The 23,109-nt window shown below is 38.9% G+C and overlaps 1 long non-coding RNA gene across 1 annotated transcript; it reads right to left on the minus strand.

The window, feature by feature from the left end:
• Window positions 1-4,155: 4,155 nt before the first annotated feature.
• Window positions 4,156-22,568, minus strand: LOC139078888 (uncharacterized). Its single transcript, XR_011532064.1, has 3 exons — window positions 22,419-22,568; window positions 5,839-6,136; window positions 4,156-4,406 (listed from the first exon to the last, which is right to left on the minus strand). It is a non-coding gene; the product is annotated as an uncharacterized lncRNA (long non-coding RNA).
• Between the last annotated feature and the right edge of the window lie 541 nt (window positions 22,569-23,109).

A 23,109-nucleotide genomic window follows, 5' to 3' on the forward strand; every position in this document is an offset into this window, starting at 1 on the left:
GGGCATATTCTTTTTTTAAATTTTATTGAAGTTCCATTGGTTTATAATATTACGTAAATTTCAGGTGTACCTCATTGTATTTTGGCTTTTGTATAGACCTGGAGCACCAGGCAGTGACTCAGCTGTGACAAATCAGCAATGTGTATGACGATATTTAGATTGGCCTTTCAGGAAACTGAACTGACATGGAAACCAGCTGGTATGTGGACAGCAGTGCACACAGCTGAAGATTCAGAGAGCCATGAAGAAACTCTCGCTATTAGTTTGCTAGGACTCCCATAACAAAGTACTCCAAACTAGCTGGCTTAAAACAACAAAAATTTATTATCTTACAGTTCTGGATGCAAGAATTCTGATATCAAGGTGTTGACACGGCCATGCTCCTTCTGAAACCTGCAGGAAAATTCTTCCTTACGTCTTCTCTGCTTCTTGTGGTTCGCTGACCATCTTTGGCAGGACTTTGGCATGACTTTCCATGGCTTGTAGATGCATCACTCCCACCCTTGGTCTCCACATGGTGCTCTTCCTGTGTCTCTTTAAATCATCTTTCCTATGTGTATATCTATGTCCAAATTTCCCCTTTACATAAGGATATCAGTCATATTAGATTGGAGCCCACAAAGATCTTCTTTCAGCTGGATTACCTCTGTAAAGGCCCTATTCCCAAATAAGGTACGTCCTGAGGTACTGGGGGTTAGGACTTCTTCATATCTTTTGGGGGGGGGGACAATTTAACCCATAACACTGTCAATGAAACAGACAGAACATTCAAGCCATCATGAGAAGAGAATACATAGAGAAGGGCAATGTAAAACGTAGCAGGAAACCTGGGGAAACAGAGGAGAGCTGAGTTTCAATATATAGTGGTGGGTGTAAGATTTCAAGGCTGAGCCAAGAGAAGCAGCTTGCAGCAACTCTTTGTAGAGTAGCTATCCCCAACAGGGGAAGCGAGTTTTAAAAGACACAATCCTTTCATTTCAGTGTGAAATATTATTATGGTACATTACATATGTCCACAAATCCTTTGCAGCTTCCCCTGACAAGAGATATGGTTAATTTCCCTGCCACTTGAATCTGGGTTGGCCTTATGAATTGCTTTCCAATAGGCAGCAGCACAAATAACATTGTCTGAGTTCCAGAGCCTAAACTTCAAGAGGCCTTGAAGCATCTACCCTCTTTTTCTTGGAAATTACCCTGAAAGAGCCGTGGGAGGAAGTTAGTCCAGCTACTGGAGGATGAAAGGCCATAGGGAGAAGAGCTGAGGCATCCTACATGATAGAACCAGCTGCCCAACATGAATGAGGTCATCTTGAACCTTCCTGTACAAGCAACCTGTAGCTAAACATACTCACATGAGTGAACACAAGAGAAACCAGGAGAGAAATCTCTTAGCAACCTACAGAATCATGAGAAATAATACATAGTTATTATTTAAGCCACTATATTTTGGTATGTCTTATTGGGCAGCAATAATTAGCTGATACAGAAATTGGTAGTGAAACTGGGGTTCTGTGTTACTAGAACCTTAAACATGTGACACTGGCTTCTGGGTAGGGGGTAGCAGTTGGAAAAATGGAGAGAAATCTGTTTGTGGAGATGGGAAGATGGAAAAGGGACTTTTTGGGACTGGAGAAAGAGTGCTGTGTTATATAGTGCAAAACAATTGAAAACTTGTCACCTGGTAATTTGGAAGCTAGGAAATATACCTAACCAGTTTGTGGTTCATTCTTCATTTCACAAGCTGGGATATCTTTACACAGAATGTTGAAAGTACCAATGGCTTGTCTTAGCTGAATATGATAAGGTACAAGAAGAGAGAGATGGGTTAAAGAACGAATTTTTCAGTGTGCAAGGAGACTCTAGAGAAAATATATATGGCCCAGGACTTGTTGAGCTGGGAAATAAAATAGTCTCTCAGTCCCAGTCTCCCCAGTGTGTAAAAATTCTCAAAGTAAAATCACGCTTGGGACAAGTCAAGGGTGCGTCAAGAGCTGAGCTGCCAGGTATCAGAGTACTCAGTGAAGACAAAAAGCCAAAATTAAAGTAACAATCAAGTCTTTAATCCTTGTGATAGTACAAACAGGGAGCTAAATAACTAGAAGATAGTGCCAGCGACCTCAGTATTCCATTTTTCCCCATGGAGTGGTGTTGGGCAAAGTTGAGGTGGATCAGGGCGATGGGAGAAATCATCTCACTGCCCAGGGAGCCCCGTGTAAAAGACTCCTGCCATTTTATGAACCTAAGGGCCAGGAAGAAGAAAACGTAGGAAAGCTAGGAGTGGTGAAACACTGAGTACTGAATTAGAATGGAGAAAATTGTTTTCAAGATACCTCCTTACTGCTGAAAAGGAGGAGGTCTCAACAGAGATACCTGAGGAAGGCTTTGCTGAAGGCCCCTGATAACAGGGCTCCAAATGGAGGCACCTGGGCTGAGAGTGCAGCTGTGCATAAGAGCCTGGGCCACCAGGAGGCCTGGGCCCTTGACTGCAACTCCCTTCAGAGACCGCAGTGCTGACTGTGCAGCAAGTCTGGTGCGAGGAGGGCAGCTTTATCCCGTGAGGCATGCCAAGCAAAGCCTTTGTAGTTGCCTATGGTTGGGCTTGAAAGACCACACATGGGTTTTTGGACCGGAGCTAGACTCCATTCATGTGGCTGTACACCTCTTTTATAACCTTTGCAAAGTCTCAGGTGGTACCTATAGACCCTCTGAGTGATAAGAATCTTGAACACATTGTCCCACAGCAGCCTCACACAGAGTTCAAAGTAGAGATAGACTTGTCTCAAAAAGAATTATGGATGTGGCTTTAAAAAGTTGTAGTGAAGCCCAATCAGATCCATAAAAAAATCCACAAAATTTTAATGGAATAGTATTGAAAAAAATACTGTTAGATTGGATTAAATGGGAAAGAGGTAAAAATACTTAGAACCTCTGGGCTCCCAACTTCCTATGAGTAGGAAGCAGTCAGAGAGCCACTCGGCTGCTAAGACAAAGGGTTCTGTAGGAAGGATATTCAGAAAATAGAGTCAAGACCCACTCCCAGAAACAGAAACAGGCCCTCTCAAGGACTGTTCCTTGTCCCCAGAGTAGGGGAACTGACACTGAGTGCATCCCAGAGCCCAGACCTGAAGAGAACTTGCAGCCCCATCTTCACTCTCTTGGACCACTATCTTAAGACCATCCTGAATCACTGACAAATATTTCCTCATCCTTACAATAACCCTGAGAAGCAGGCATTATCTTTATTTTACATATGAGAAAACTGAGAAGTTAAAATAGTGAATGAATCATGTGAGTAGCAAATGGTGAAGCTAGGATTCAAACACAGGTCTTTCTGGCTCAGATAGTGTCTCATTACTTTCTTTCCTCCATTTGTTATCTACTTTTTTCTAGAAATGGGTTGCTGTGGAAAAAATACATTCATAAATGAAGTTTTCATACCTGCTGTCCTTCCATGCTTTTATTCTTATAATGTCAAGCATCCTTGACATTAATCACAAGTGAATTCTTTCTTGTAATGTCTCTTTATTGCAAAATTGCTTGATAAAAAAGTCTCCAACATCATACTTAACTTAGGCATAGAGACAATGAATCACTTTCCAAAGCCACATAGCAAGAAAGTGGTAGAGTTAGACCCTTTACTATGATTCATTATTCTGCATTGTCTCCAAAAATGCCACTTTGGTAATATTATTTCCACTTTAAGAAGAAGAAGAAATCACTCTGAAGATAGGATAAGCATTTCCAGAAGTAAAAAATGCTCAATAAATGACAGCGTACAGAAAGGTTGGAAATCTTTCAGAAGAGGGCTGGGAGGTTTCCACCACCACACATTGTCCATGAAGCGGGTAGAGTTATGGATACACAGACTATTAAGACCAGAGGAAAGCAGTGCGAGGTGACTTTCTGAGTTGTGATGATAGTTGGTAACTGCTGAAGGAATGCAATGCGAAAGTAGACAATGCCTAAGCCACATGTAATTGAAAGTGTTCCTGAATTGGTGAAAGTTACTCACCTTAAGTCTACAGAGAGTCCAACTAAGGAATCGTTCTGATCTAATCTTTACCATCAAGTAGGTGCACCTCATTTCCATTGTGTTTTATGATTTACTGGCTCATATTTTAAATATGATTGCATATATTTTGGTAAGCTCTTTTTTTTTTTTTTATAAAGATTTTATTTTTTTCCTTTTTCTCCCCAAAGCCCCCCGGTACGTAGTTGTATATTCTTCGTTGTGGGTCCTTCCAGTTGTGGCATGTGGGATGCTGCCTCAGCGTGGTCTGATGAGCAGTGCCATGTCCTCGCCCAGGATTCGAACCAACGAAACACTGGGCTGCCTGCAGCGGAGCGCGCGAACTTAACCACTCAACCACAGGGCCAGCCCTTTGGTAAGCTCTTTTAAGTCCTTTCTGAAACAAGGAAAAAATAAACAATCACTATATAAATGAGCAAATGCATATAGATCTATCTATCTATCTCACTTAGTTGCAAAATATTTTTGTCAGATTAAAAGGGAAAATAAAATAAAGCGATAACTTGAATTAAAAGTAGAGGAGATTAAGAGAAGAAAAATATTGGTAGGGTCAGAAAATAGAGCCAGGAATGAGACCCCTAAAAAAAAATTCATACCATAAAGATTTGCTACTAGTGGGCTGCAGATCTGGCCCTAAGCTTTCTAACAATCAGTGGGAAAATAGAATCCTGATCAGTTACACAATTTACAAGGTATATAAGATAAAATCAGAACGATTGTTAGGAGAAGCAAAATTATTGCTGTTACTAATATCCGACAGAAATTTCTCCCCATGGTCCTCATAAAACCAGCACCATGTAATATACCAGCTTATATCCTCAACCGCACTTTCAGAGTAGACACAATGACAAGTTTCATAGTGTTGTTGGCATCACTCTAAAACAACATTTCAGCAAAGGCAATTCTATAGGGGTCAATACAATACTATCCAGGTATGCAGCTGTCCTCTGATTTGACCAAATCCAGGGGCAGATTTTAATACGTCTGGAATTATGGATGGATTTCATCTTTTAAGCAATCTTTTCTATATATTGTTTCTGTCTGTAGATCTTTTGATACACATTAGGAAGCAATGGGTTTGAAATTACACTTTTTTGGCAAGCACTCAGAATTCAGATTATCCAGACTCATGGTTAAATATGGACCTATACATCTTTTTGTTTTTTGAGGAAGATTAGCCCTGAGCTAACATCTGCTGCCAATCCTCCTCTTTTTGCTGAGGAAGACTGGCCCTGAGCTAACATCCACACCCATCTTCCTCTACTTTATATGGGAGATGCCTATCACAGCATGGCTTGTCAAGTAGTGCCACGTCTACCCGGGATCCGGACTGGCGAACCCCAGGCCACCGAAGCACAACGTGCGAACTCAACTGCTGCACCACCGGACCGGCCCCGGGACCTACACATTTTAACCAACAGTTGATGTGGTAGAAGGTTTTCCACTTCTGTCTGTGGACACATGGCTGCATGGCCTCCATGACTCCAAGGAAACCCCAGGGTTACTATCTCCAGTTGCTTCCATTCCATTACCAAGAAAATTGATCTTTAAGGAGAGACTTTTAATACTTCATATTTTTTGTCTTTTCTTTCTTTTCAAGTCTGGATATTGTATCACATTGAAGTTAGTGACATTTTCATGGCTTACTCTCTCATTACCTGGAGTAAACACATCATTGCAATCACGATATTATTATGAGTTCAATTACATGAAGAAATATGATTATCTTGATAAAATGCTTCATTTGGTTAACAGAGGGAAAAAAGCCCCTGACCCTCAGCCAACTACACGTTATTACAATGACGTACCAAGTCAAGATGTGCAAGATGAGAAATGATTTGATTAACCGCTGTACTCTGAGTACTTCAAGCTATGAGAGCTGCTCGCGCTGTAAGTCTTTCTGCGGTCCTCTGGGCCTCTCGGTAACAAGAGCTACCCTTTTGCCGTCACTGTCACTTCACATATTCAGTCTCTAAAGCTCTGTTTGTTGTTTCATTCTGCTTGATGTCTCCCTGAGGAACACCTTCATTTTAATATAAATAGAGCGTTTCATCATGCGATGGCAAAGAATGGTGGAAGATACGACTCTCAACGTTACTGGACACACTGCATACAGATGTATTCCAAAAGAGGGATAAAAAAGCAAAAAGAAAAAAACCAAATTTAATAAAAGGGCATCAGTATTATTTATATAAATATAATGCAAACCATATGTCTGTAACAGCCAAGAGTAAAAGCTGAAGGTGAGGCCGTAACATTTCGTGTTTGTGGCTATGGCAGGACGCGAGGAAGCAGCTATTCAACAGATCCTGCTGTAGCTCTTATCTGTGTCTTTAAAAACCAGATTACCTTCGTCGCCTTCCCTGGAAGGACAGTCACTTTTAGATCCTTAGTAATTCTCTAATATACTACTACTTCCTTGAATTTAGGACAGTTAAAAATATTTTCTGAGAGATGTTCAGAGACATAAAATGAAGCGTAATCCTGGCTTGCCCCATCCATATTGACTTAGGGGTGGGTGGGTAGGGGCAATAATAAATGAAGGTGACTGAGGAATGTATTTTCTTAGGCCTGGACTTCTGAAGATTTTCCAAGGGTCTCATAGCCGTCCTGAACTTTTGACAGTCTCTTAGGCCGGTGACTCTTTCATTGTTATCCCCTCTCTGCCTCCTAGTGGCCTGGCACCATCCCCATCACAGCATACAGCAGTCACTGGAGAGATGCCACCACCTCCACCCTGGCAGAGTGGCCTCTGCCTGCTCTGCCCTCCCCACTGTTACTGCTCCTCTCTCTCAGCATTCTGGAAGGTGATTCTCTTCCTGACATTGATTGAAATATTTATTAGAATCCCCCAAAATAAATTCACTGACTTCTTTCCATTTGTAGTACACTCTTCCTCTTGTAAAAAGCAAATAAATAACAATCATTTTTTTCTGCAGAACAAAGATCTAGCAGAAGAAAGAAGTAAACATTTGGGAAGACAAGATCATCACACTTCAAAGCTTCCTTTGCAAAACTCCGGAATGAGCACCTCAGAAGGCAGCCCAGGCAAGTGCCTTAACTATCTTCCCCCTTAGAGACACCTTGACAGCAACCTAGGGCCTTTCTTGTTCCCTTACAACAATGTCGGGTATCCAGTATCTCATTTTGTCTTTTGGCTATAAAATATCAAATTAACTTTAAATCCCAATACACTTCTCTCCACGTCCCTCGGAGTGTGGTGGCGTGATACCATGACCCATGGTTCCAAAGTTTGGCGTGTGTCCCAGCTTGCTCTAGAGGGACTACAAATGTAGTTGTGAACTTTCAATCTAAATTATGTTTTGCTGGGTTTTAACAACATTTAATATCTCTATAGTCAAAAGCATTTATGATCTAATAGTACATATGCATAAAGACATACACAGTCAAAAATCATTGAGTTTTAAATGGTGCTTTTCTCATTTTGAAAATAATAATTAAACATTTTTCTCTTTCTTTTCTATCTACAATCATTTTTCAAATCAAAGGAAAAAATGTATCGTGCATCCTTCTTATATTTTAGTTTCAGTCAGTGCAAAAGGCGAGGGAGCAGGTAATATGGAGTCTGCAGTTATGTTTTGCTTTGTTTTGTTTAAATAGATATTAATGAAGTCCAAAGTGGTGGAGAAGAGGACAAGAGAGACGATGACGATTTACTGAATGCTGGTGCTGTTCAAAAATCATTTCGAGGCCTGCCCGGTGGCGCAGCAGTTAAGTGCACACGTTCCGCTTCTCAGTAGCCCGGGGTTCACAGGTTCAAATCCTGGGTGCGGACATGGCATTGTTTGGCACGCCATGCTGTGGTGGGCATCCCACGTATAAAGTAGAGGAAGATAGGCATAAAGCAGAGGAAGATGGGCATGGATGTTAGCTCAGGGCCAGTCTTCCTCAGCAAAAAGAGAAGGATTGGCAATAGCTAGCTCAGGGATAATCTTCCTCAAAAAAAAAAAGAAAATCGTTTCATTTAGTCTTTGCCTGAATCCTTCTGAAGAAACTTTGTGTTATGCTAGCCTTGGACCACATAACTGTTCATTGGAGAAGCCAGTGTTCGACTCAGTTTCTGCAATTCTTTAGCTTATGCTTTTTCTACTATATTTCACTTACTCTCACAAAAGGAGAAATTAATAACTCTTTCTCATTAAACAATTTTTAAAAATGGACAGAATTACTTAAGAGTGAAACCTAGCGTAGAATATGGTCAATTGTTTACTCCATATTAGATATTTTATAAGCTACCGCTTCTTCCTCATCAGGAATAGACACTTCTTACTCAAACTCCCTTTGAGGTTTCTGCTTTAATATGGTTCTTTATCTTTCTACCTATCTGATGGCATTCTTCTAAAGATTTTGTTAGAAATCATTTGTGGTATATTGGAAAACATAGCCACAATATTTTTCCGTTCCTCTCATCAAGAGGTGAAATGTGAAATCCTTCTATCCGAGCTGGCCTGGTGACTTGCTTCCATCAATAGAATGTGGCAGAATTGAGAATTCTAGAGCCTTGACCTCAGAGATCTTGAATTATGAGACCACACGGAGAAAGAGACCCAGACAAAGAGACAGCATCAAAGCTTCATCTGATGTGCAGTGAGGCCGGTTTAGACACTCCAGCCACAGCTGAACTGTCAAAGAATTGCTGCCACATGACTGCAGGCAAAACCAACAGAAGTGTCCAGCTCAGCCCAGCCAACCTATAGAATTGTGGGAAATAATGCTATCATTATTTTCAATCGCCAGTCTTTACAGCTATTTTTTATGCGACAAAAATTAACTGACATAGCATTCGTAAAGAAAAGAACTTTGGTATACAGTAGGCACTCAATAAATGTTAGCTGTGATCTTTTATTTCTCTATTTTCTCTTGATGTACAAGTAAATAGTAATTACTTATTGATTTAAACAACATAAATGTTTCTCTGGTCTGTAGATAATATCAAATGGACTCAGTAAATATACCTGGCACCTAAATAGACTCAAGGGTTGTAACAGTAAATTTTTATTTGTAACATAGATGTGATTTTATGAGGTGAATATATATAGAAGGTGCAATTATGACTATCCTACCACAGGGAATAGAAAACGAAAGTGTGCTAGATGAGAAAAAGTAATAAGGTAGAAGAGTTGATGCTTTCAGAGAGTTATAGCAATTTTCTCAGACAAAATCAAAGTTCAAAGATGAAAATATGTGATTTGGGCAATTAAAAAATGAGATGTTACGGTCAAAAGTAATCTGAGACCTTTTTTTGAAATGTGAAAATATATGCAGTATATATAATCACTCCCTAAAGGCGGATCCTGGAAATAAAGGGAGGTAGGAAAGAAGAAAGAAAAATAGGAAGAAGGAAGGAGGAAGAAAGGAAGAGCAAAAGGTGCTCTGTTCAGTTCCACAGTCTCATACACAATTAGAAAATGTTGGATTTCATATCCAGGCTCTTCTTGGAAACTCATAACTAGGACACTAAACCCTGTGAAGCCTTTCAGTAGAGACATCTGCTTATCTTTATTAAAGTCGAAGTTTTCCGCTTTAGTTTAGAATAGAACTCTTTCTATTGTTATAGCTATTAACATCCTCTAGGACGCATTTTAGGGCAATATTTTTCAAACTGCAGGTCATAAACCATTAGTAGTGTGTGAAATCAATTGAGTAGACCATCATTTGAAAAATATGAAATAAAATAGATTGAAAAGGAAGAGAATATAACAGATCAGAGCATAATACACAAAACAGCTACATTGTTTCATGAAATTTTTCTTGCTGCAAGTGTGTGTGTGTGAGTGTGTAATGGGTTGTGATATAAAAATATTTTTTTAAGACTCAAGATCAAGAATTTTCTATTTCCAATTTTTAAATGAATGAAACTTAAAAGTCATCGTGTTGCCATCAATATAGTTTTTCAAGGAAATAACATTCCTTTAGTATATACTACTAACAATTGGAAATATTTATAGGCTATATGATTAATTAATTAAATTCTTGAACATATGACACCACTCTTTCAGTAATGAAAGCTAGTTAGCTGGTAATTTCGATTAAACTTTTCAGCATCGTACTGCAACTTAATACTTTAATTATTAACTTTGATTTAACAGCATCAATGTTGAATACTAAAAATGTAATAAACATCTGAATCTGTCACTTTATTACAAATTTTTAACTTTGTTCAAAGTGACCTACTTTTTTATTACTGTTACCAGTAAATCTAGTATTATTAATCATCTATTAATTTTATTAGTAATTAATATTATTAATCATCTATATCTTCTAGTATTGCGTTATTACTGATACTATTTATCATCTCTTACTTAGTATTTGCTTAGGATATGTCAGGTATTATCCTAAGCAATTTACTTGCATAATTTAATTTAATACTTAACAATTCTATGTGGTTAAGACTATTAATAGCCCCATTTTACTTCTTAAGGACACTAAGGCTGAGTTAACTTAAGTACCATGCCCATGATCACTACTACAAAGGAATGAAGCTGAAATTCAAACCTAGATATTTGCCATTAGACATTAATATGGAAGCTAAAATCTTTTTCTTAATTTTTTATTGAGGTAACATTAGTTTATAACATTTATAAATTTCAGTTGTACATCATTCTATTTCGAATTCTGAGTTTAAAATCTTGAATAAGAATCAAATAATATTATCATTTCAAATATTTCGTTATAATTAAGCAAAACTAGATCTCAAAACCATTTTGAATAGGATTCAGGCTTTTCTAGCATTTGTGTCTGATCCGATGATTCAGACAGATCACTTTGAATTGAGTAATTTATTTTGAGACTCCAAAGAGACCTTCATGTTTGTCTGATTTGATAAGTAAGTCTCTTTTTCATCAGGTCAGAAATGTTCCTAAACAACACCCATTCCCACCTCTAAAGACCCCTCTGACCCCAGCACCACAGGCAGAGTAGATGAGATGATCAAGACTTTGTAGGGAGAGAATATTGTGAGGGAAAGTGTCATATAAGGTCCTCTAAGATACATTGCCAGCATAGAGAGGCCTTGTCAAAATCAACATGAAGTCCAGTCTTAGAAGTGAATGGTCCAAATGGAGAACTGGAAAATCAGCCATAGAATTTGTAATCAGAAAATTTCAAAAAGATATGTTCAAAATGTGACATAAAGTGTGCCAAGACATAAAGGGAATTTATATTAAAAAAGAAGTACAAATAGCTCTCAAACACATTAAAGGAGGTTCAACCTCATTGATAACAAGAGAAATTCAGATTAAAACTACTACGTACACCAAGATACATTTTCACCTATCAGATTGGCAAAAATCCAAAAGTTGGACAATCATTCTTGGTGATTGTTGGACAATCATTCTTGTCACACACGGCTCATCCATTTCTGGAAGGAGGGTGACATGGGAAAAAAAATTTCATGGAGATCTATTAGAAAATATTTATCAAAATAACAACTGCATTTACTCTCTGATTCAACTATCTCACTTCTGAAAATGTATTGACAGATACACTTGCACGTGAAAAAATAATATATGTACAAGTTATTCATTCAAGCATTACTTCTTATGGTTAAAGATTGGAGACAATCTGTGGCGCTAATATAGGAACTTGGTTAAATAAATGATTCTGCATCTATAAAATGGAATACTTTGTCCCCTATTTAAAAAAAGAGTCACTCTATAAACACTAACATGGAAAGATCACTAGAATGTACTGTTAAAAAATCCTTTCGAGTGGAAGAAATACTAAGGAAGAAATTAGTACTTTCAAATGGAAGTCAAAGTCTTCTACCAAGAACAGCTAATTATTTTTCACCAAATATGTTTTACCAAGAAATGATAAAAAGACAATTGATTTCACAACTAGGTTTGTATTTATCTTTTATTCTAGGAGCTGTAGGTACACAAACATTCTAAGCCCTTGCTAATTGCTGACATCCAATTTCGGGTACATATTCTTTAAGTATTTGACTAATAAATTCACTAGTTATACTTGTATATTGTCAATGAAACACTTGTATGTTGTCAATTCATTCACATTTTTGATGGCATGAATCGGACTGATGAATGAGAATTTCTTCTTATGTATTCTTGTCACCAACACCCTCTTCTTACAAATTGTCAGAGCAGTCTGAAGCTCATAATAACCTGAATATAAATGCATTTCAGCTAGACCAGAAGTGAAATGATTAAGTAAATTTTTACTTTAAGGATTCAGTAGTACCAAAGACAGACTGTTTGACATCCTATCACATTACTATTATTATTCTTGGTACATGCTTCTTTCAGAATTATTTCAGCTATTCTGGGAGTCTCATCAATGCTAGAAATAAAATAGTAACTGTCATTCCAAATTCAGAATAAAGAATTCCAGTTACAAATCAAGTGAATAACTTAATATTACTTTAGGTTTTCGAATTTCCATCATGACAGGTATCTATTAACTGAAAGATAATAGATTTGAGGCAAAGTTATCATGATGTCAATCCCTTCTGCTGTAATATTTGCAGTTTATGATGAATTTGTCCTTGGAATTATAAAATCTCTCTCTTTTAATCATTCTTCCTTACTATATGTTACCTTGAAAACTAAAATGAATATATCCATTTCATTTAGAATTTATTGTGATAATAATTACAGTCTTGCTTATTTCATGATGCTTCAGTAATGCTGTCCTTGTTGGCAGGAGGCAATACCACAGACTGAACTCAGTAATCACGAGATCTTCTCCGTGTCTTTCGTTGAGTAGACTCTTCTGCCTGGCATTTTAAAAGTTTAGGTTAAAGTATTATATTTACATCTTGGTTATAAGAAATGTCCAATTCCAGTTAGGAATTTACAAAAGGCAATTACGAAGCAATTTTGATGAAGTCATTAACTCCAGAACATTTTCTAAATATGTTCATCAGTTGTCCTACGTACAGACGATGTGAGAACTCCCCCACAACTTCAGACTCAGCAATAGGCTTGGGGACCAAAGAAGCCCAAGAAAACACAAGCAGATTAATGTTTTCATTTTGTCTTCTGTGGCACCATTTAGAGCAAATCCTTTTTGTCAGAGTCTTAGAACAGGAAATTTAATCACCATAATAAAGCCTATGATAAACATAAAAGTTCTTGGATTTCCCACTATGTATGCATTGCCTGGTGAAATAACGTGGGTCTATAATTGTTTAGGTCTAGTGAAATTTATATCAAAATTATCTTAATCAGGCTCATTATAATTTGTATGACCCTAATTTTTTAGAATTAGGTGAGCAAGTTTATAGCTGTAGTACATGTGTTTAGAACAGTGCCTGATGCAAAATATGTAGTCAAAACGTAACTAATAGGATAATTAATACGTCAGAATAGGAGCTTTGACTTCAGTAGGCAATGCAATGAGGGTACTGGTTAGGGAAGGCTGGAACTAAGAAGCTGGAAAGGAGGTGCACACACTATTGTGAATCATGTATTTGAGAACGAAAGACACAGCAACTTGTAAGAAGTGAAATTCAGAAACTGAGACTGTAAGTGGTAGGAGGCAGTGACCAGGGACATCTAGAAGTGGTAAGAACTAGTGTAATAGCGTGAAAGTCAAGAAAGGCAGTGGATACTCCAGGAACAGAAAATTTGCAGAAATTAAGTTTTATTCGACCCAATCAATAAACATTATATAAACAGCCACTATATCACAAGAAATATAGTACATAGACTGTCCTTGATCTCTGGAGGTTGAACTCATAGCTAGAAAACTAGATGAGTCAAACCACAGTAATGATACTCTATGAATGGCCCACTCGTAAAGCCAAAGAGGGCCAACAGGTGGTTAAAATTTGAGAGCCATGGGAATATATGTGGCCAGTCTCCTGGTTCGGGATTCAGGAACAGAATCTTAGCCTCAAGAGGAGCTGCGGGGTCAAGGAACTATCCTAGAGGCACTATATGACCCACTGGCTTCAAGGTTAAAGTAGATTCAAGGCAGACTCAAGCATGGAAGGACAAATTAGAGAACCAAGTGAAATAAACAGATTTAAGGCAGAGGCCTGGTCACAGGAATGAGGCAGAAACTCCTTACTATACCAAAGGATCAGACTGCATCAGCAACATGGTCAACTCAGTGCTGTGCCTGCTCCTAAGCTGAAATGGAGCCCTGTAAAATTCCTCTCATCAGAGGCAACTAGCACCCAAATCTTGGAAAGTTCTTTTGTAAAGGAAGAAAAAGTATGGCTGGCTCAGAGGAAGAATAACTGGCTGAAAAACTTTATAAAAACATACTGGCAAATAACTGATATCTGTATGTCCAGAAATTACACATGATTTGTAGCAGTGCCCTGCTGACATAGTGCCATTCAAGATTTTTTCAGTATTTAGACAATAACTATAACATAGATAAATATGTTCCCAAAAGGTCCTCAGCAACAAGATCAATGTAATTAAACTAGCAAGAAGATATTGGACACCAAAAAGGTGAGGCAAAAAATATATATCTATGTAATTACAGATACATAGATATTCATATGTGTTCCTGGTTGGTAATACCTCTTCAATTTACATAAATTGAAGCACTTGTGAAAAATGTTTAGTTGATTTACTCTACTAGCTTACAAATATTAGCCAACCATACAATCAAGCAGCTATCTAAAAAGTTATTAATACTTGAGATGCATTGGTAGTAGTTGTTATTGCATTGATAATAGAAGGTGCAGTTCCAGACCAGGAAGAAATGCAAGATCTGGATTCCAAAATACACACAGAGAGGTTAGTTTTGGCGAATAGAATGGAAATTTTTGGTAAAGTAGACGAGGAGGGGTAGTTGATCCAATAAGAGTGCAAAAATAATGAATATGATATCCAGCAATCAAGAGGGGAGGAAGGCACTGCAGTCAGACACACTGGGGTTCATCTTATAATCTGAATGCTGTAATGAAGACCACATCATGTCATGCTTGGGCAACTTCTCTTCCAGAGCTGGAAAACTCTTTTAAAAAATAAACATATAATATTAAATGCATACAGAAGCAGCAAAGATCTCAAGGCCAATAACACCATCTGCCATCAGTGTTAGTTTCTAATCGCTGCAGTTGGGACCCACATCCCCAGGAGTTTTAGCGATATCACTTTTAAGCTACCTTTAGTACTAAACTGTGTGGTAGGACTTGGATGGCCAAACCCAAAAGGAGTGGTAAATTCTCAGCAGTGAACTCCACTTCTTTAACAAATGCTTCTAGGCTAGACTTATACAGAAAATAAATGACAAGAAGCAATCATCTAGAAGTTGGTCAACCATAACAGGCCAGATAATCAGACACATTTTCAAAACCAAGTTGAGAAAATAACCTCAAAAGTGGGTAGGTGCATGATTCAGTGGAAAGTGCACCAAGTGGAGTGACAAAAGATCTTGCTTCTCCTGACCATCACTCGTTAGTTGTGGGACCTTAAAGAAATCTCCCGACACAATGTCTAGAAGAGGGTCTGGTATGTGGGAGACACTCAATAAATGTGGGTTGATTGAATTCATAAACAATCCTAACTTCTAGGGCATGAATTTCCTCAACTCTGTAGTGAGATGGTTGTGTTGGATGACAATCAGTGTAACCTCTAGCACAAACTCCCCCTAAATCTCTTATATGGCTGTGGGTTGCTCAGACATCCTAAGGCCCAGATGGCACCAGCTCGGGGCACTGAAGCCAGATGGAGTGGGAGCTCGTTTTTCACAAACGTTTGGCCAAAGAGAACACAGTGAAGAATAGGCCCAGGTTCTGCAACAGCTACCCTACAAATATTTTTGGTTTTATGTTATTGCTAAGCATTGAAGACTGCTTCGTGCTTATTGGTCTTCTCAGGCATACCTGCATGAGGCCAGCCTTAAATCTCCAATTGCATGATTTTGAAATATAGGGACTTATGAACATGCTCCCAGTAAAATAAGAGAAAAAATTTAAGTGTTCATGTGTTTTTATTTTTCTCCACTTTATTTGGATAGTTCATGTATCAACCTGGCTTTCATTCCCTCTCCTTTGAAACCATAATATTTATTTTCCTTGAAATCATTTTCTGCTTGGTATGAAAATATACTTTAGTAAGTAAGCATTAATACTAGTTAGGGGTTCAGTTTTAATGAAATTTTAAGGCAAAAAAGTCTTAAATCCAGCATGAGTCACTTCAAAAGCATAGGTCAAATATCACAATCCTCAGGGAAATCTTTCCCCACCATTCTTTCCTTCACTCCCTAAACATTCTGACCTTCCATTTAAATTGTAATATTAGGTGTCACCTAAACAAATAGCATTTTGCTAGCCTCTGTTTAGTCCTCCTTTCTTCTCTGCCTTCTCCCGTCACCTCCCTTCCCAGGTCCTCTCCACCACCCCATCTCCACCGTTTCTTCCTTTCATTCTTTCTTCATTCTTTTTTAGGAACGCAGTCCTCTGGAGTCCAACTGCCTCCATCCACCATTTTGTGGATGTGTGATCTTGAGCAAGTTGCTTAAAGTCTCCACATCTCAGTGTCTACGCTGCTAAGTTGGAGATAAAATGTAATAATAGTACCTACCACAACAGGCTGTTGAGATTCAATGCGCTGACGTATTTACAACATTCAACTCATTATCCTGTATGCTTTAAACTTTCATACAGTGATGTCCATCCATTATATTTCAACAAAACTAGAAAAATATGTATATTTATAACATGTGAAGGCATGCTTAAATCATACCACGTTCACAATGGTTGTCTAATATTATTTCGCAAATGTTTACTTGGCTCCTCTGGGCACCTTGATCCACTCAAGACAGCACCGAGTCCCTGTGTCAAACACTCCTGGGTGTTCCTGGTCTACCTGCCGCCTCTCTCGCCCCAGGTCACATTCATACAAATATTGAGATGACCAGGAAACCGTCTAAGTGTAATCCACCTCCACTCACTGCCTCGCCCACGCGCACCCTGTCCTGCTCGTGTGGCTCACGAGGAGGGAAAGCGTTCTCTACGTCTGCCTTCAACAGGAGACCTGCAAGGGAACAGCTATAATTCACAGCCTTGTATCTATTTGTGGCTGCGATTCTTTATTTCACCTGTGTTAAAATATCACAATATTTCAGCTGTTAATTGAAGCACTCTGGCGTCTTGAGTTATTTTTATAGTCAACTTGAGATGACATGTGATAGTTCAGATTAATGGAAGCTCTGAGTCAGAAATTCTGTCTCTAGCTATGGTCATAACTTTTAACATGTGCTAACATGTGATATCTGTAGATCACGTGACCTGTAGTTATTTCTAAAATGGGTACTTGAAACACCGAACTTTTGTCATGGTAACGCTTTATGCTAAATGAAAGCAACACTTTAGTCTCTCATAATTTTTTTTCTGGTACCACATGTCTTAATAAAAAGCAGTCATTCTAATGTTTTTCAGATGTCTTCAGCAAACCCGAGGGTCTTTAACTCACATAAGCAAATACCAGTTGAAATAGGTTTATCAACCTTTACAGGACTATCTATAAAATGCCGATTGTGAGTGAGAAAGCAGAGACAATTGATTTGTGGGAAAGAAAGTCCCTCTACTTTTAAAGTTCCTCCACTGCGTCGGGAATGGATTCTCTCGAAGTCTATGCAGCAGTCAGAAATCCAGCCTGTAGTAAGTGCGAGCTCCCTCAGACAGAGGCCTGGAGATCCTTTTAAGTGATGTGAGCAGTGAAGCTCTTAAAGTGGGGCTAATTAGCTGTTTGATGTACTTGACAGAGAAAGATGTATGCAAGCAGAGAGAGAAGACTGCAAACACAGATATCCCCGATTGCATTATTGTCCAAAATTTTAATTAATTTCTTGAGGACTATCTTTTCCATAATTTAAAATGGCTTAAAAGATGTACAACTAACAGGTTCAAAGTGTTTCTTTAGCTAATCGCTTGCACTGCAGGAGGCTGAAAATTATAGAGCACATTTTATACATTCCTCAAGCCATTCAAGAATTACTTCTACAGGCTCTGGCTTTCCTTCTTCCTCTGTTTGAGTGATGGCATTGAGAAGTATGTGACTTGACTTCACTGACATGTTGTTCAAAGCCCAAGTAGGCAGCACTCTGATCTTCAGGGCATGGAAGGTATAACTGTCTTTTGGTATGAAAATACTCTTTTGGTACATACTAGTCAGAGAGAGAAAAATCTATACAGGCTTGGTTAAGAAATACTCCTTTTTATAGTTTAAAATAAAAATGAGTTCTTCAGCTAGGATGACCTGTTTCTGTAAAATACAGTTCAGAAAGAAAATAATTTTGAAAACTAGCCAGGGACAACTTTCTGAATAAAAATTATAATGGCAATTTGTACACACAGTAGCAATCAAAACATAAACATGCAAATAGATATAGAGTTGTTTCCATTTATTTTAGTTATCCAAACATAGATTATAAATTTTGCCAACTTTGCTTATTTTCTTTTAGCGAATAAATTTTTTTCCTTTTTTTTGAAAAATTTCATAAATTTCATTGCTTTAAAATCATTCTGCTGGTATATTCAGGAAAACAACAAACTTAAGGGTCATTGGTAAAATGAAAACTAAGAAATAATCAACTGAAATATGTGAGAATAATAACCTTAATGTCTTATTTTCACATAAACTGTAGTGTCATTAGAGAGTAATTCCAATTTACTAAGCTTAGTTAGTGGTCAAAAAATTTTATTCAAAGGGACTTTTGTTAGAGATATCTAAGATTTTTGCCAAAATCATGAATAATATAAATTCTAAGAGTTTTTCAATCTCTACACTGTTTTTATGTATGAGTATCCATGGGAAAATTCACTCATTCATTCAATAAATATTTATGGAGGGCTTGCAAAGTGTTCTAGTTACTGGTGATACAGCAGAAAAGTAAGTAGGCAACACTTCCTTCAGGCAGCTTACGTGGTCATGGGGGTGGAGTTTCAGGAAACAATATAAATAAGTACTGTGAGCTTCGTTTCAGAAGGCGGTATATTCCATGAGGGAAACAGAGCCAAGCACATCGGGTGGGGGCTCGCAACCTACTCGTGTTTGCATAAAGTAGGGTGGGGAGATTTTGAGCAAGGGAGTAACAGGATCTGACTTGCATTTTAAGACCTGCTCTGGTGGCTTGTTGAGATTATTCCAAAAGCTCCCGTTTGGAATAAGGAGATTTTGGAGACTGTTACAGTGATCCATGGAAGAGACAGTGGTCGTTGGGCCACCGCTCGGTTGGAGGAGGGAGAGCAACAAGTCAACAAATGGTTACACCCTGTGGAGCTGTGAAAGGGGAGGGGGACAATGCTTTCCTTCTGTGCTTTGATCTTATCCTTTACCATCTCCTTCTGGACTGCGCTCCATCAATTGTGCAGCCTATCAATCTCTCCCACTCTACTGTCCTCTTTCCCAAACAAGTTCAAGTCTCTCTCATTTGAAAAAAAAAAAAAGAATATCTTTTCATTTAGGCTTGGTGAATGTCAGAGAAGAAGTGATGTTTGAGTTGAGACTTAGAGATGTTTAGCAGGCAGATAAAGAAGAAGAATCTAGATGAAGGCAGCCACAGCACACAGCGTGCAATCACGAGGCTTGAAGAGACAGACCTTCATTCGGGGAACTGTGAGTAGTCAGCATTGCTGGAGTGTCCTGGGGTGGGGAGGGGAAGTGGGCCGTTTGAGACCAGGTCACAATGTGCCACTGATACTGCTCTCCAGAGGCTGGTGTGGTGCTCTTACACTGTCGGATAGGGTGGCAGAGAATGGCTCCCACGGGCGGAGGTGGAAGGTGTTGCCCTGAGAACCTCACTCGGCATCAGAGCAGAAGAGGAGGAGAAGTTGACCCTATCAGGGTTCAGGAAGTGCAGCAACACCAGGATCTTCCTAGAGGGCATCCTGTGTATTGGAAACTCTGAGAAGCAGCAGCCCAGCTGGCAGAGAGAGAACAGCCTATTCATTGAAAGGGAGAACTTGGATTTAGGCGGTGGTCAGCCCAGAGCACCTCAGGGTGGCCCACTGGCCAGAGATGGGGCTCCCCTCACAAAAATAATCCACTAATCCTTTTAAGGGCAGCACTACAAGACACATAGATATTTCAAATGTAACTTTGGGGCCTACATTCAAATTGTAATTTTAAAAGAAGAGGCACTGGACTGCTTTCAGAGTAGTAGGGGACAGTCTGGTGACCAAAGAAAGCAATTCTCCCTAATAAAATTGTATTTCCTTAGAGCATCTTAGGCTCCGACACAAGGGGATTTTCCAGGGGCCCCACTGAGATACGTGGGCTGACAATGGGAAATCTGAAACAAGAGGAGTAACGTGACTAGGTTTATATTTTAGAAAGATGCCTCTCGAAGCAAGGTCTAGGTAGGTGGATTAGAGAGTGGAGAGGCTAGTTATGCTGACACCAATAAGACAAAAGTGATGGAGACAAAAATGTAATGGGTTAATTCATACACATCTACCAGTATAATATAAATGCTTGCCGTAGGTAAGGAGACACTGGAGATAAATTTTGGAGAGGAAAACATAACAGTGGGAAATCTTGCTAGCATGGAACCTCCTTAACAGCGAGAGGCCGAGTACATTAAAGTAGCAATTTATCTGATGGGAAATTGATATCTAGCAGACTAGTGACAGCCTCGTTGCCAGGAGAGCACGGTTACAGTCTCAGCCTGCGACTTTAAAAACTTCACTGAGGGAAAAATTACAGTCGGGCAAGCAGCAGCGGGGCATGGCCTACGGCACAATCTGCCGATAACTAAGTCCCAGGGAGAACTGATTTGTGGCTTCTGAGCACATGCTTTGAGAGCCTCTGCTATTGACTAGCTGTGGTTCATCGGGATGTAGATCTATCTTGGCTAACAAGAAAGCACTGGAGGTCTTCATTTAGCCCCTGAACGCGTCTCCAGAGACTTTGTGCGGCTGTCTTAACCTTCCTCCAATCAACACATCAAAAGCTGCAGAATATATTTTCACTTTCAAAAAATGCAAACTGCAAGCGAGATAAAGTTGCCAAACTAGACTTGAAAAGGGGTAAATGATTACAGCGCGGCTCCAGATATAAAGAATAAATCATGTGTGCCCAGCCAGAATTTTCTTATATGTGTCAACAAGAAAGATAACTGAGTGTCTGCATCCCCGGGACATCCACACCATATTAATTTGACTAGAAAGAATTAAAACCGTTTACACTAGACTTCTTACTTGACTAATCATAAGCAGCATGCTTCCGTAGGATTTCTCATTGACGATAACTGGTTATAATGAAATGATTAGAATATTCATCTTAGGAACCCTCAAATAGTGACATTGCATGGGTTTTTCACTCGAGCCGTATAGATCAAGGCAAGAACATATTTCATTTCTCATTTAATTTCAGCAAGTTCTTCCTTTCCTGGGAGTTTGAGATTCCGTTGGAAATAAATTCTGAATCTTTAAATGTTTTCTCAAATTATCAGCTCTTTTGACATTGATTCTAATATCATCAAGACCTTTCCTCCCAGATGTTTTCCAGGAGGACTTACTCACAAAAGGTCACCGCTGTTCCCCAGCCTTCCAGGATCATTTAGTGTCGGCACTCTTGACTTGGGATGTGTGCAGGTGCACGAAGTGAGAGAAGGTTCCCCTTCGGTAAGCTCTATTTAAATCTCTAGAATGAGTGAAAGGTCATGCTGGGAGGTGGGCTCCTTCTACATGTGAAGGAAAGCCATTACTTTAGCTTTTAAATTCCAGGTGGCCCGGTAAGGATTGGAATGCATGGTTTGGACTCCTTGCCTTTCAGTTACCTCTTAAGGGAGATGCCACTTTGATTTACTGGACTAACTGGAACAGGCTCCTTAGGGCTGTTAGCAGGACAGGTGCTGGATTGTCACATCAGTGTAAGCCTTCCTAGGTGCTGTCATTCCCTTATTGGGAGTTCTGTCTGGGAGGGGTTCTGCTTTGGCTCCAAAACTCCCTGTCTTAAAGGCATCTGCTCACACATTTCTTCCCAACTTCATGGAAAGATTCATATTATCCTCCTATTTCGTAGATCTAGCACATTGCTGAACTGATGGCATAAGGTGCATAGTGTGCACCAAATACTCTTTTATTGTCTCCCACATTTTTAAAAATAACCATTAAAATTAATTTCAAATTTAATAAACATTGCCATGTGATGCAGAAACAAACAAAAATGTATGGTAGGATGAAAGTCATAGATTCAACATACAACTTTCAAACCTCAACTTTAATTCTAAAAGTTTGTCAGTTCTTTTGTACATATTTGCATATTTCAACACAAATGCCAGGTCTCATTTCAACACTTTATGAAGAAAATCAGTTAATGGCTTTTCAAGCCCATTCATTCCAGAGAGGTTCCAAAAAAAGCTTAAAGGAATGTCCATTTCCACATAAAGGACTAGACAACACATAAATTAAACTTGCAAGACATGTCATTTTACATACCTCTGTAACATCCGGATTAGACTATGACAGTGCCTGCCTCCCGGGGCAATTCTTAAAGACCACCCAGGAAATTCAGCCACTGCCGAATGCGGCAGCGGTCTGTCGATTTAGGATTTAGGAATGGAGAACACTTCAGTTGTGTCAACGCTGTAACAGCAGCCCGCTTATTTGGAGCACAGTTAAAATTCTGCAAGGTGAAATGTGAGTACTTGGCTTCTCTGGACTGCCGCTCCTTGGAGGAAGAGTTTCACACCCTGCCCTCTCATGCCCATGTGCGGCTTGTAAAGCAGGGCTTGGTCCAGCTTTGTGTCCATCTACAAAAGCAGCTCAAGCACTTCAACAAGGATCTTACTGAATTTGATGCCATACCTAAATAAAAATGAAATCCCCAAGTTACGCATAAGCCTAATTGCCTAAATAGGCACGTTTAATTGATTTATTTATGAATTTAATTGAATAAATAAAATATTTAAAGCTTACTAAGATGTATGATAGGAGTTTCCAAAGGTAGTTAGTAACACCCATACGGATGTTTTATGTGTAGCTTAGCAAAGATCAAAGGTCACAGGATTTGAATAGAAAGTAAACTTTTACTTACATTTCTCTAATATACGGATCGCCTGGTCTGTAAATTTTTGCTATGCCAATCTTTGTTCTCCTCTCTAACACATCACCTCCTCTGCACGGTCAT

This window comes from Equus przewalskii, chromosome 2 (assembly GCF_037783145.1).
Source record: "Equus przewalskii isolate Varuska chromosome 2, EquPr2, whole genome shotgun sequence".
NCBI lineage: Eukaryota > Metazoa > Chordata > Mammalia > Perissodactyla > Equidae > Equus > Equus przewalskii.